Here is a 16033-nt window from a genome sequence, read left to right as displayed (position 1 = left end):
GACGTTCAAAAAAAATGTGGGAGCGCGTCAGGTGTGCGAGTTGACAACCCCTGGCGGCCGAGAGGCGGGGGTCGTCTGAGGCGGCAGAGCGTCTGGCCGGCGGATCCTGCCTGAGCTCCAAAAAATATTTGGAATTTTTAAAGCTCCCGGCCCTAAAAAGCCAACAGCAGCGCCTCGCGGTGATTTTTTCCGAACTACCGGGATCCCGTAGTGACGTCACCGTCGAGAGAGAAAAAACGCTTTCATTCAGAGAACGACGAACGAGAGAAATGTGTTTTTTTTCCACCTCCTGCTTTTCGTTGTCGTAATATATATTTTTTATTCGTAAATACGCGCGCATCTAGCACACAGACGTATGATGTTTTGTTTGACAAATTTAGCATCTCTAAGGTCACAGTACGATTATTGCATTTTTTATGTTTATATTGTCATGTTGTGTTTGAGTCGCGTTTTTTATACGTCGACGAATAACGGCCTATACGTACAGGTATTTATAAAAAAACATTAGGGACATGATTTTAATACTCATAGGTACATTAACTTTTATATTTTTTTTTTATAAAACATATTTTCAAGTAAAGTAATAATTTTAAAATATTATAAATTATCCGAAAGTATTCAAATTATTTTTATAAATACATACATGTTCACTACCGCTGTATTTTTGTATATAATAAAAACAAACAATTTTAAATCCTCCCAATCAACGCAAAATAATAATAATGTTGCATTTTATACAGGTTGTTATCGTATCTATGTCGTATATAAATTTACTAATAATTTAAAATTCATCATAAACGGTTTTAATATTGAGCAAAAAAATTTAGTTAATATTGAAACTATACTCAAAAAAATATTACATTCGATCACAAACGATCACTTTTTTTTATAAACTTTTATTACAAAATTAGGAATACAGGAAAATCCATACAACAATAAAGTCAGGTATAAATTGTTCGTTTATAACCATTTTTTTGTTTACAAGAGGAAGTCTAAAAAAACATAAAATAAGTACATAACCACTAATAAATAATTAGCAATAATATGCTAAAGAAATATTTTATATGAATTAAAATTGTGCTAACAATACTCGACTAATTCAAAGAGAGTCTAACATAGCTCAAGTATTATGTATTTACTATTGTAAATATTTAGCGTTTTATTGAAGTCTTAATAATTAAAAACTAATTAAAAATACAATAATACAATGATTTTAATTTATACAAATATTGATTTAATTTCACGTAAATTAATTTCAAATTAAAGTTTTCTGGGGTTAAAATAAGCTTTTAAAAGCATTCCAAATGGTTCTAAAGTATTAAAAACTCTGTATTGTATAATTGTAATTTTGAATATTTATACTTTTATACTATTAACCTTTTGCGCTTTTTTTCAAAACTAATCAGCTACTCTAATTAAAAATTTTACCATAATATTAATAAAAAAAATTATATATTGATAAAGCTAGTGAGAATCGGCAATAGACTAACACTTAATACCTGATTTAAGAAAAGTTTTTAAATTTAAAAATAAAAATTCTGGTCTGTTGTATCTGAAAATTAGTATGTCCATATTCACGAAATGAATTTTTGGTACACTTCACTACAAATATTTTGTTTATTGCACTTAAATAAACTAAAAGTAACATGTATGCTTTCAATGTGTTTTATATTTATCATTTTCATTTTTTCCATAATATTCCATTATTGCGATTTTTGCTTTTTTACTATAAAAAATATAAAAAGTAGTATTTTTACATACATACACACGTACAAAGTGACTATAAAATAATATTGTAGTTTAACCCTAAATGTATCAAAAAATTAATTTAGAATTTTATTGCTCATTAACAATAAAACTGCATTTGATCACAAACGAATGATCTGATACGCGTGATTGCAAATGCTCAACGATTCAAAAAAAATGTGACGTCACATCGTTTAAAAAAATACTACAATATTTAAAATAAATTAAAACTAAACCCAAACCGTATTAACGAAAGCAAGACTATACACAGTTAGATTTAGAACTTTCATGAGGTCAAGATGGGTCATAGATAGATTACATAATTCAAAGAGTTAATCACATCTTAAACATAGCCAGGAAACAGCCCCGACCTGACCCCAATTGAAAATTTATTAGCAATCATAAAACAACAATTAAGAAAAAATTGATCAGAGCTAAAAAAACATACCATAGAGGGGTAGAAAGAAAAGATCGATCTTAAAATAATTGAAAAACTCTATTTATTGATGCCAGGCAGAATACAAGTATTTATTAAAAGTAAAGGCAAAATTACGTCAAAATAATTTTGTTAAGATGTTATAAAAGTGTTTTATTTACAAGCCTCTAATTTTTAAATGTCCTTGATATAGCTTTCTATGAATAGAACCAAGAAAAGGGTCGCACGCACGTGTTGAGTTGGAGGCTCGCCACTATGCACTTGTTGGGAAGACGAAAAAAATACACTTTTCCCAGAATTGACGCAATTCTCGGGATTCATCGCGATTTACACTTACATATCTATATATCGGTGTATAAGTATTCATACCTCACTCAAATAGATATTTTTTATATGTAGTATAGTTTATAAATGTATACCTACTACATATCACATTCGCGCGAAGATGTGATAGGTTATCCTTTCTCAATCGTTTAATAAATCATCAATCGCATTGTTTGAGTTAATAAAAACAAACGTTCGGTTATAAATAAATATATATTTTAGTCCAAAATCTAAAAAAAGTCGTCGAGCGCCCGAATTTTATTTATAAACACGCTTTTACACAAAAAATAAAAAAAGTCAAACCAAAAAAACGGATGCTGCCGCGAAGAGACGGGACCGCGCATGAATATGTAAAGCGCCGCGCCGGCCCTGCCTTATCCCCCCATGAGTGGCCATGTTGACCAAAGTTAGTTTAAATCAATCGATCGTCGAGTGTCCGGGCCGGCCGGCCGTCCGCATCGAATTGTGAATAATTTATGTTGTTTCTATTTCGAAGAGCGAATTAGCATAAGCGGTAGCGGCGCGGACCGGTGCATAATGCAAATGCAACTCAAGAGAGCCCCGGTTCGTCTCCGAGACGTCTGATTGAAGACGCGGGCTGCGATTTATGACGGCGGGTTGCCATGGACCGCCCCTGGACGAATGTCGCCTTAACGAGGAGGCGATTTGTGGTCGCTTTCCTAATCTTAGGTCCAAAGGATTTCTACGATTTTGAAGCAAATCGTATGAAATGAAAACAAAAACCAGCAAAGATTATCATAAAAATCTTATGTGCAAAAATATATTTTTTGTTCAAGCAAAATCTCTGGCATATACAGTCCTTAATACAGCGGTAACCAAACAGTCGATCGTGATCAACTGGCAGATCGCAAACTAGCATCTGGTCGACTGAGATTTTACTTTTCCTAATCAATCAATGAATCGACCGAAACGTTACGTATATACGAACAATAGATCGCGAATATTTTTTATATGTAATGTAAGTAGTGGTATTAGAAAATATGTACATGCTTCAAAAATTTGACGACTTTATTTGAGATAATATGTATTATTCATTTTTGAGTGAAAAACAGACGTAATAAAATATTATTTGAAACCCCAATCGCAACTATTGTATAATGTAGCAAAAACTCTCGTACGGTTTTCTGGCGTCCCATAAACCCGTTTCTGAAATATGATTTTTAAAGGTATTTTAAATGTACATTTAATATTTATTGCTTAGAAAATAAAATTAAAGATTAAAATAATACTTCACAACAAAATGCACCTAGCATTTATATTTTACAAATACAACTTATATATTAAAAAAAATTGTAATAAATTAAAGTATTATAACCTGTTTAACATTTTTTTAATTCGTGGTAAATATAATGTAGTAGAGTAAATTAAAATAAAATCCAGTCAGTAATTCTCAAATATTATTTCAATTAAATAAAATTATTGATCATACAGATTATTATGCCATGTCTTTAAATGTTAAATAAACATAATTTCAATATTGTAAATCAGAATACTTTTTTATATTTATTATGTAGTATAAATTAATTTTCAGTGCGTTTCTTAATAAATATAAAAGCACGATATACTAATCGTATATAAGTCGGTGACTAATACCTAACTTCCTAGCTGGAAAATATTGGACGCCATATTGCGTATAAATAATAATAAATAACTACATAGTTCTGTACATATAAAATATGAAAATAAACAAAAAATTATATAAATATTTGTTCATTAAATTATACTCCTAATACATATGCTTTTACCACAAGTAGTCATAAAAAGCGACTATTCTATAATATTATATATTTAGTTTTTTGTCAGTAAAAATAAAAAGACACCTAAAATAACTAGATAAGTTAAAAGATTTATTATTACTTTATTTTAATGAATACAAATAAATCACACAGTTTTTTGACAATAATAAAATTAAGTTGGTATAAGTCGCTAAGTATTGACTTAAAAAACCTGAGTTTGAATCCCATATGAACCTTAATGTTTTAAAATTTCTATCGTGTCTATATTATTTTTAATATTTTGTTATAACATGTAAGGCGTAAGCCCAATGCGTTACGCATTGTCAATCAGACATATTAAAAACCTACAAGAAAGAATTAATCACATGATTTTCAGTAAAGATATCTATATAAATAATTATAAATTATTATATGTATTTTAATTTATAATCAATGAATGTCACTTTGCATAGTTAAAATTCTTTATTACATAATAATAATTCCAATAGATCATCACATATTAATAAGTTAACCTAGATTTTCCTAATCTCACGGATTTTTACGATTAAATAAAATAGAGCCATATCGTACATATTTGGTAAGAGAATATGTATTAAAAATAATAAAAAAAATATTAAATAAATTTATGTTTAATTAAGGTATGTATTTATAGGGTCATTAATTAGGTAATTAAATTAAATGCTCAAAAAGTTAGTTTTTAATGTTAAATGCTATATTTTTAAATTTGACTAATAGTTACATTTTCACTGAATGTTGTTAAGTTAACACCACGTTAGTTTATTATTTTTTTAAATATTTAATGTTTATATAATGTTCATTATGACACATTAGGGAAACCTGTTAATTTATGATGGTCAAAATTATTATAAAAATAAATAAATATGTAGAAAAATGGCCTCGTAAAACCAGTAAAAACTCCATACTATTGATGTAATGATACATTAAATCAGTTTTGGTTACAATTAGAACTTGACCGTTTGTTTAAAGCTACTGACAATAACTAGTTATTAATTAAGATAATATATATAAAATTTTTGTTATCAAAAATGAATATTTGATTTGTTGCCTATAATTAAATATCTGTAATATTTCAATAAAAACATTAAAATTTATAGGTATTTTCTCTTTATTAAAAATATTTTTCAATGAACGTAGAAATATTTAAAATTCATTTTCCCTCACTAATCTTTAATTTTAATGTAATTAAAAATATTAGGCTTTGGTTTTAAAACATGTTATATTTGGAACAGAATTAGATGATTTTTTTTCTCTTACAATTTTTATTAAGCTAGTGCTAAAAATAAATATTTTTTTGTGATTTTAGAAATATATTGACATTTTGTATTTATTTGCCAATACATTAGTATATTTTATTCAAGAAAATTAAAAATAAAGTAAACTTTCTTTAATTAAAATATGTTTTCACACAGGTATACAATTTTATAAAAGACCAATTAAAATGTAGCCCTTAAATTAATTTTATTTTTCTTATATATTGTTTGAAATTTACGTTTTAAATACACACTTTTTATAACACGAATATAAACAAATTTTACATTTAGAGAGTAATTACTTTTTAACAGCTCATGATTCAACATTTAATACACACATAAAAAAAAACATTGACATAACATTTTTCGGAATAATTTAACATTTTATCATTTTATTGGAATCTCGTTTGATACTCATCGAAATTTATTAGCGATTTATTCAAAAAGAAGCCATTACAAATGGGTGGTCTAACTTTGGTCGATTATTTATACGCATTATAATATATACACATACATTTGAATAACACAATCAAATCTGTAATACCATTGTGCTTATAAATATATATTTAACCACACATTGTACGGTCATGGTACGCGATGTCGCGTCAAAGGTTCAAACAATAAATTGCCATCGAAAGTTAACGACGACCGGTTTTAGATAAGAAGATTATCAAAACGCCTCAACGACGGCAATGTTCTCGAAAATCGTCCCAAACAGGAAACGTTCACCGCCGATAATGAAGACGTCCGATCGGAACAGTTTTTCCCAAAATGATGAGAAAATTTTTTTTTTACGTGGGATGGCATAATTAAAATTTCTCAGCCGGGCGTGGGGAGCGCTTATTCATGAAATAAGTAAATAAATAATCGTGAACACAAATAAATTCGTGTATATATTTATAATCTAACTCAATTATAATAAATTTCTCGCGTGATTTGATTTCTTTTCGGTGTTCTCGTCGCACGCTGGCGACACCTACGCGCTCGTTTTTCACTCACTAAACAAATAATGCAATGGCGATATATTTTATATTATGTATATCTATGTGCATATATATATGTATATACATATATACGCACTCTTGCGTGTATATTTATTACATAAGTATAATACGAGTGACGCAATTGATGGTGTGACATTGGTGGATAATGGGCGAATCGTATTTATAATGAATTTTAACATGATAGGTTTATTATACTTATTAGAATTCATCAACAATAAACTAGTTACCAATTGTCGATTCAAATTTGTCCTAGAATTTAGATATTGATATTTAATGAAAATTCGCTACATATATTTCGTTTGAGAGTTATCTCAGTAGAATAACACTCAACTTATTATACATTACCGTTAATTAAGGTATGATAAATTAAGGAACAATATAAAAACCTTTTAAAAATTAAAGGACGTATACAATTAATAATAATATAATATATTATAAAATCGGTTCATTCGCGTTAGGATTATTATTATAACTATCAGTTTATTTTGAAAATTTAAAAGCTGTTGCAAAAAGCGAAACTCTTTGTTTTTTTCACCACTGCAATTTCCACTACTCTTTGCGTGACGTGTAATTTAAAATATATATAAATAATTATTACTACTTCAAATATGTTATTTATAAGAATTGCTACAAATTAAGACAACAATTTACGGAAATTGTAAAAATTGTATGCATTTAAAATGGCCTTGCTAATTTTTCTTTATGATATTGCAGTTAATAATAGGCAAAATGTTTTGGAAATATAAGTAAAAATAAAGATAAAATTATTTCAAATAATTAAATATAGATCGATGAACATTATTAACAATGTATATATGTAACTGTTTTTAAAACTTTTTTAAACGAAGTGGGGTACGCTAGTACCCCATGTTTTACGTTTTTAAATTTTTTCCTTAACCTCCTCAGACCCAGTGCAATGTATAGCAGTAACTTTATTGCTTCTTTTTGAAGCAATTTTCGATTTATTTTCACAGGGACTGTTACACATCTGTTTATTTTTCGTAGAAAAATATTTTTGTTTAATTATTTTATTAAGTACATTAAAAGGGCATGTCAATTTTTTATTTTCGTTGAATTTTTTTTTATTTAGTACAATAAAAGGGCATAAAATATTTTTTTTGTATTTTGAAATTTAATAGGGTATTTTTAAGTAATATAATATTTTTAAATAACTATATTATTTAAAAATACACCGTAATAATGTATGCCCTTTTAATATACTAAATAAAATAAATTTTAAGAAAAAAAAAACTAAAAATTTTCATGACCCATTAATTACTTGACAAAAAAAAATTTTTAAGAAAAAAAAGTTTAGGTTTGAGGATGTTAATTAATTTTTTGTTACTATGAATGTCTTTTGTTATATCGATGTTATGGCACATCTAGACTTCTTATTCAGATATTTTAAAATAAAAAGGCATGCACATGGCAACAGAAGTCGAATAGTTCTACAATATGACAATGTCACAAAACTTCTATACAATCAAGAAACATTCTGAAAAAAATAATAATGCAGACGATGTGAAAAGCGGGCTATCCGAGTATTTTGCATCAAAGCCTCTAACATTTGATGCTAATGAAATTAAAAAATGAACCAAGAACTAGGAAAAGGTTATAACTTTATAATAAAATTATATTTTTGAACATTAAAAAAAATGTAGATTTATTTCGGTATTACCTTTTATAAAAAAATAATATTAATCAAATTCATTAAATAATTTCGAATAAAAATGCTTAGGTTATGCTGTATTTAATTAAGTCATTGTAAATTAATATAGATATATTTAATAAAAATAACATGGTTTAAAATTAAATCATATTTTTAAAAACCCAATAAATTGTAAATTATGTAATAATTTATTTTAGAGAATTCTACCTATAGATATATTTTGCTATATATTTTATTTTAAATTATACATTATAGGAAAAAAAATTAATAAAAATAAAACATAACTGCATTAATGCTTATAATTTATAAATACTGATTTTTAATTTTCAGTTTTATTTTATGTGATATATTGTTTCTTTTTATTTAAATGACCAATAGGCATTTTTCATAAAATTGACCATAAAATATTTATTAGACGATTTCTAAAATGTGGGAATATGAAGAAACATATCGTGACAGTATTATTGCGATATGGACGTATTTATTATTAGTATATATTAGTTAGGTTAAGTCGTAATAAGCACTAATTTGCATAATTTAATAAAATTGAATGCTAATTCCACTTGCGTATGTAACGATCAAAGCGCGTTTTTCAGCAAAAGCGTTATAATTATGTTTGTCAAAAATATTTTCTATAATATATTACATAACTACAAATAATAAGTTACATTTTCTAGTAAATAATATTTAAACTAATTTATATTTAATTTGCATATATTTATATGCTAAACCGTACATGGCATATCTATCATGTATGTATGTACACATGCGTATGTAAATTCAACATGTCGTACAAATCAAACGTACGGCAAGGTGTAATCCCGCGTTATTTGGATAAGCGGTAAAAAAGGTACACAAACTCAGCCACTGGCCCACTTTTACGAACAATATACCTTTTTCGGATTTTGTTGACGTCATAAAAGGCGACATTGAATAAAAATACCACCTCTGTAGTTTAGCCCTTGTGAGCTCGGGGTATTCGCTGTACGACGTCGTGTGTTACTATTTATTTTTCCATGAATTGTTTATATTAGAAAATATTAAAAAAATCCATGATGTTATTTTTGTATGTATATCTATTTTTGGAATTATTTTTACTAATAATAATATTAAATATATTAGTTAATTTTAAGAAAAATAGTGTCGCCGTCCGTGAGCGGCGCCCGAAACTATTTTATCCGGGAAACCGACCATTTTTCCGAGAAGAATCCGAGGGGTGGAAAAAATTCACCCCCGTATAGTATCGCCCCGACACATGTGAGCGGACAGTAGAGGCAACCGAGCGAGGTGCTCTATAGACATCTGCCGGGAGAAATTAAAACTATTCAATATTAGATATATTTTTAATCAGACACACGTGCTCTTAAGTTAAAAATACCAATACAAAATATATATAAATGTCTATAAATATTTGACCCTATAATTATAAACCAACACCATTATAAAATATTATTTAAATAAAAAATATAATTGCTTAAATTTTAAATTTACAAAAAAAAAACAGCTACAAAAGCTTTCATATTGTTAATAAACTAAAACTTTATTGCTATAGATATATAGAATATATTTATTCAGACATAAAACTCATTTCTTAGTATCAAAGAAATGTTTAATAATTTAGTTAAGTATTTTCAATTCGCATTTTGAATGAAATAATAGATTTCAGTTTGATGGTTAACATTTTAACGGTCGCGATTGACCAAAAATGGTAACCACGATCGACCTGTTAGCCTGTTAGAAATTTATAATGACATAAAATCAAGATCGTGATGTACTAGAATTTCATAACTCAAAATTTATTATATATAGAACTCTAAAATTATTTATCTATATTTAATAGCATGCAGGGCGTACTTAAAAATAGCTTTATAAAATATGTAAAACATGCGCAGAGATTTATGAAAAATAATAACACTGCTTTTTTAAAAAAAATATCATTTTTATATATTTAAAATTATTTTCTATATGACTAAGTCTCTTTTATTTAAGTTTTTTAGAATATAACTAGAATATTTACTGCTTAATAGTGCTTAAGTAATTTGAAAACAATATGTATTTTTGCTGCGTGGCCAAATAAATTTTAATTTCCAAAGTAATATTTTAGTTTCATTATTTTAGCTTGAAGCTAATGCATCTTCGATACAAAAATAATATTCTACTATTTATAAACAATATTATGAGTATATATACTACAATATATAGAAGTAAAATTATTATATTGAAATTTATGTCTGATTGCATTGTTTTACAAATACCTATATGAAATATTTAATATATTAAAAATATTAAGAAAATTTAACAGGAATTTACCAATATGTTTGATTTCGCAAATATGGGTTAAAACATGTGCGAAAGATCTTTACTCACGAGCCTTTTTTCTTAAGCCTATGTTATATTTTTTGTGAACTGAAATAGCTCATTATTTGACAATTTCAAATATCTAAAATTTATGAATTAACTCAATTTTTATTTATCATCACAATATTCATCCGTGAGATTGGAAAAATCTTGAAAAACCCAATCTGTAATGAAAAATCCGAATCATAAGGATTACTAATTTCGATCTTACAGACAATATAATAATTGAAAAACACCATGGTCCATATGAGATTCAAAACCATAATTGACTTATAATAGTACTTCATAAATTTCTAAAAGGTACATACTATAATATAATTCTATGTACCTTTTAGAAATATATATTTAAATGTTTTTTAAAAAAATATGTAAAATTTTACTTTACGCGATTTATTTACTTTCATCAGCATCTCAAAATAAGCCATATAAATTTAAGCTAATTCGAAAAAAATAAAGGGTTTTAATAGATACTCTTCCTAACGTTCTGACTAAATTAATTCTTACACCGTTTATTAAAATTAATATTTCAAAATAATTTTTACATAGTATCTATATAATACTGATGCTTATTTCTTCAGCATCAGAAAAATAATATACTTGTTGAACACAAATCGATGGTCTTCTAAATTGGGTAACTCCGTGATTGTCAAATTTACAAGAAGGACAAAAATCTGTATGATTACTTATAGATTTTTTTATGTCCTGGTCTTTTTCCATGCAAAATTTTTATCAGACCATCTACGTACTATATTTTTTAGTAGTTTTGCAAACAAAATGATGGAATAATACATTTGAAAAGAAGCTTTTAAAAGCTTCTTTGAGTTCTACATTTATTTAGGAGGCTGACTTTATATTAAAGATATTAACACGAAAGGCCATGGATATTTAAAAAAATATAAATGTCTTTTAAAATATGATAAACATTAATTTTATAATATGTTTAAAAAGTAACGACCCTCAGGCACAGACAAAACTACAATATATGCTTGATATATTTATATATAAATCGACTATTTCCAAAAAAATTATTTAGTAAACAAAAAACGTTTTGGTTACTAATAGATTTATCTTATTTAAAAACAAAATTGTTTCACATGACAAATCAGACCATCTACGTACATTATTTTACGATAGCTTTGCAAATAAAATGATGGAATTACACAATTGTGGCTTTTTAGAGTTCTACGTTTATTTGAGACTTTTATTAAAATCACTTAATATTTTTCAGATTTATAATTTAGTTCATCATTATCAAAACAAAAATAAATGTTTTTTTAAATGTAATGAACATCTAATTTATATAATGTTTTAAAAGTAGCAAACCTCAACCTAAGAAAAATTATATAGCTGGACACATTTATCGACGGCATTCTAAATTGACTAACTCTATGATTGGAAAATTTACAAAAAATACATAAAATTGTTTTGTTACTTTTAGATTTATCTAAATTTTTATATTTCCTCTTCTTTTTTAAGAGGCAATTTTTTTATCAACCTAACAAATTATTTTATTTTATGATAGGTTTGTAAGCAAAATATGGAATTATATATTTACTGAGTAGCTTTGAGAATCGATTGTACCCTTCATTTTTTGAGACACTTATATTTGGCAATCGATATTTAAACGTGTGAAAAACGTTTGTAAATCAAAAGAAACAGATAGAATATATATCTATAAGGGTGCATTTAATTAATTATATATTTTAACTATTTATAAATTACTAATTAGCAATTTTATTTTATCAATACCTTATTTTTTTCGGCAATTAGACGCGTATGTATGTGTATACAAATCAGCTTACCTAAAACAAAAAAAATATTTATATAAAAAATAAATTTTTAGCAAACACAATTTTATCTAGATCACACAGGTGTGTCAAGTATATTTAATTAGTACATAATTTCAAAGGAAGCGACACGTTTAGACGCTCGTTTGACATACTCGAAAACAACCCCGTCGGCCGCTTTAAACTCCCTCTCGCTCCACGCTCTGATAATTAAAGGGGATGACTTAATTGCAAAATTAATTGGCAAACAGTAGCGCCACCTGTTGAGGCCTCTTTGCGGCTCAGTTTCCACCACCCTCGAGGGTGACCGAGGGTGGAAAACCGGTTAAATTGCCTTTCTCCGGTGGTTGGAAAGCGGACGCGTTTAATCCGTGTACACACAATTTTCACGCCGAAGTGAAAAGCCCTCGGATGGGGGATGAAAATTCCGCCCTAATTAATTCCACAGACACTCACGGCCAGATTTTAAAGCTCGCTTTTAACGCGATTTTAATTTGGGCATTTTGTTTTATTAACGACGTAGCTACTCTCGTTATTTTTTAACTGGATAATTACTGGGGAAGAAACTTGTTTTCGTTTTAATCACTGAGTCAAATGATTTAAATTTATGTACGTACAGAAAATCATATAAATAAAAAATATCATGTATAAACAAGCTATATCTAGTCATAGAATGGGAAATAGTGTACCATAACTAGCTGTAAAATATCATCAAAGACTCTCATACATCCTAAAGTCTTTATCGGTTCACGACTTATAATAACATTCATAGAAATATATTATCATTTGAGAATGTCCGATCTACATCTGACAAATAAGTACATAGAAAGATTCTAACAGCAGTTCTCGCCGAAGTGGGTCGATCCGATTCGATTTGAGATTAATGCGAAAGGTCAGATCGGCACCGAGCGACCTCTTTTGACCTTAAATCGATTAATTACCAATGATAATGTTAGACTTAGTGCACGTACCTTACTCATAAAATATTTTAAAAAAACAATCAAAAATATAATATTTTGATATGTGTGATATATAATCACATAATCATTTTTACGTTACCCGCCTTTCGTCCGCTCGTTTTTTATACATGTTTTTCGCCAATTATCGTAATTTAGCCGCCTTGATGTGTATCAAGTGATACATTTTGTTAACAATAAAAGAGCGGACCACGCAAGAGGCGGATAGCAGCCGTGAATAAATACATCCTGCAATTATTTATTCTAACAATTACGCTCTAACAATACGCATTGTCTTATTTACTCTCTTTTGCGCAATTACAATTATACATAATTGAGCTTTTATTAAATTGAAGCAGAGGAGAAACGCACCACACGATTGACAGGTGCCAAATTGTCGTCGACAAATTACACTGCCTGGCGTGTGAAGTGTGAAATGATTAAAAAATCAGGTACTAGCATTATAAATGAAATATTTTTTTTATAAATACAGGATGGATGATTATAGACTAAAAATCGTTATATTTTACAAGATTAATATTTCAAGAACCAGAATACGTCTAGTAGAAATCAAAAATAATTCTAACACTATTAATATTATTCCAATATATATATATATATATATATATATATATATATATATATATATATATATATATATATATATATATATATATATATATATATATATATATATATATATATATATATATATATATATATATATATATTAATATATATGTTATATGCCAAAGCTTCTGTATAATATATTTGTTGAACATTTGCCCCCACAATTCAACTTCTAAAATAAATACAATATATAGGTTTAAAACTTTGCACTAATATATGTACATACGTATACAAAATTCATAGGGAAAATTTAAGAAAATATGGAATATTTAAATAATACTATGTGGAAAAAATAACCACATGGTTTAGATATTATAGTTATTTATGTTTACTTTTATCATAAGCAATATAATTATTTGCATAAATATAGCAATTAATACATATTTTACCATTACAAGATCGTGTGGGTAAATTGATAGATGCCATAAAATATATTCTTCAATATTTAGCATGTTTCTGTAAAAAAAAAATTATTAAAAATATTTGTATATTTTATGTAAAATGAATAATTCGCAACAAACGTTAGTGAATAAATATCTAGTATGATATTAATACAAAATAAGCTATAAAATATCTATGGGTGAAAAGAAGCCTGAAATATCTTCCGAAAAAATATTTGGAAAAGGGACGCCGTACCAGTTTAAAAATATTGCATTTTATTATTAAAACAGTAGTATTTCTACCTGATTTAATTTCTGCAAACGTTGAAAATAAAATGAACCACACTTAGAAATAAATTTGATCGATTGTTCTTGATTTGTTTATCAAAACTGATTTTACTTTTATTAAATAAAATTGATTTCTAATTAGGTTACATCAAAACATTCCATGTCTATTTTTACATTGGCATTTATATCTATTAAACTGAATTTATACGTCTTGTTGAAGTGCTGCGAACGTTGATAATGGAACAGACCATTCCTGCTTGTTTTGAAACGGCTGTATATCTTCAAATATCGTTTTGGCTAATGTTTTTGCGAAGTTTATGATAAGTTTTCATATTTATTTCAGTTTGAAATTCGTTTAATCAATTGCTCTAAATTTGTTTATCACAGCTGACTTTAATCTCAGTAAAAAAAATAATTATACATTCACGCTCTAACAAGATATTTAATATTCATCTTTAGCCTTAAAAACATTTATGCTTTATAAAAAAATATATTAGATTTTCACAATTTTTTACACAATATAATATTTATTTTTAGAATATTATGCTCCACAACTAAATACTAAATATACATTAATCATTTTTGTTTATATGAAAAGACTAGTTTGGAATTCACTTATGACACTTAGGACTGAACTTTAGTTTGAAATTCGCTTAAAATTCGCTTAAAATACACTTAAAACACTTTTTTTAGCTGTAAATTCAAAACAAAAATTTTCATGTTCTTAATGTTAAGCATAACATAAGTTGGCTTTGATGAATTTAAGCACTATTTTTTTTAAAATTTAATTTAACATGGGGTATTTAGAAATATTTAGTATGCTTCTGTGAATTTATTTTTATATTCTACTTCTAAGCAGTGGGGGTGGGGACGGGCCGCCCCGGGCGGCACTTGCTTGGGGGCGCCATATTCGCGATGGGATCGTCTAGTGTGGTTCTTACCCCTGAATGCACTAAAACATATAAATCCACGAATAACAAAAGCTTAATAATAACCAATTTATTATTTTAAGAAATGCTGATTTTAAGACCCTGCAAAAAATGTATGGGGAGGAGCGGCCATTTTAAGGAACGCCCTGGGTGGCACATACCCTAGCTACGCCACTGCTTCTAAGAATATACAATTTAAATGTAGTACTATTATTAGTAATCTTTAAAAAAAATCCTAGTTTATAATTGTAATTACTAGATGTATGACCTTGAATTTTATCATATTACGGTGTGCTGATGTATTCCCGATTCTCAATTTTTCACAAAGAATTCAGGTCACCAGTGAAAAGCTAACCATTCCCACTCTCCCCACGCTTCCTCCATAACACTTGAGCTTCATGCGTTGTTTTTTCGGTACACCCTGTCACTTTGACTTGCGTCACCGCAGCACACAACACAACAGTTCGACGGTTCATTTTTACGGCCTCAAGATGCTCA

The sequence above is a fragment of the Plectrocnemia conspersa genome, unplaced genomic scaffold (assembly GCF_051122295.1).
Source record: "Plectrocnemia conspersa isolate PC_06_02 unplaced genomic scaffold, ASM5112229v1 ptg000010l, whole genome shotgun sequence".
NCBI classification, from domain to species: domain Eukaryota; kingdom Metazoa; phylum Arthropoda; class Insecta; order Trichoptera; family Polycentropodidae; genus Plectrocnemia; species Plectrocnemia conspersa.
This window is presented reverse-complemented; position numbering follows the sequence as displayed.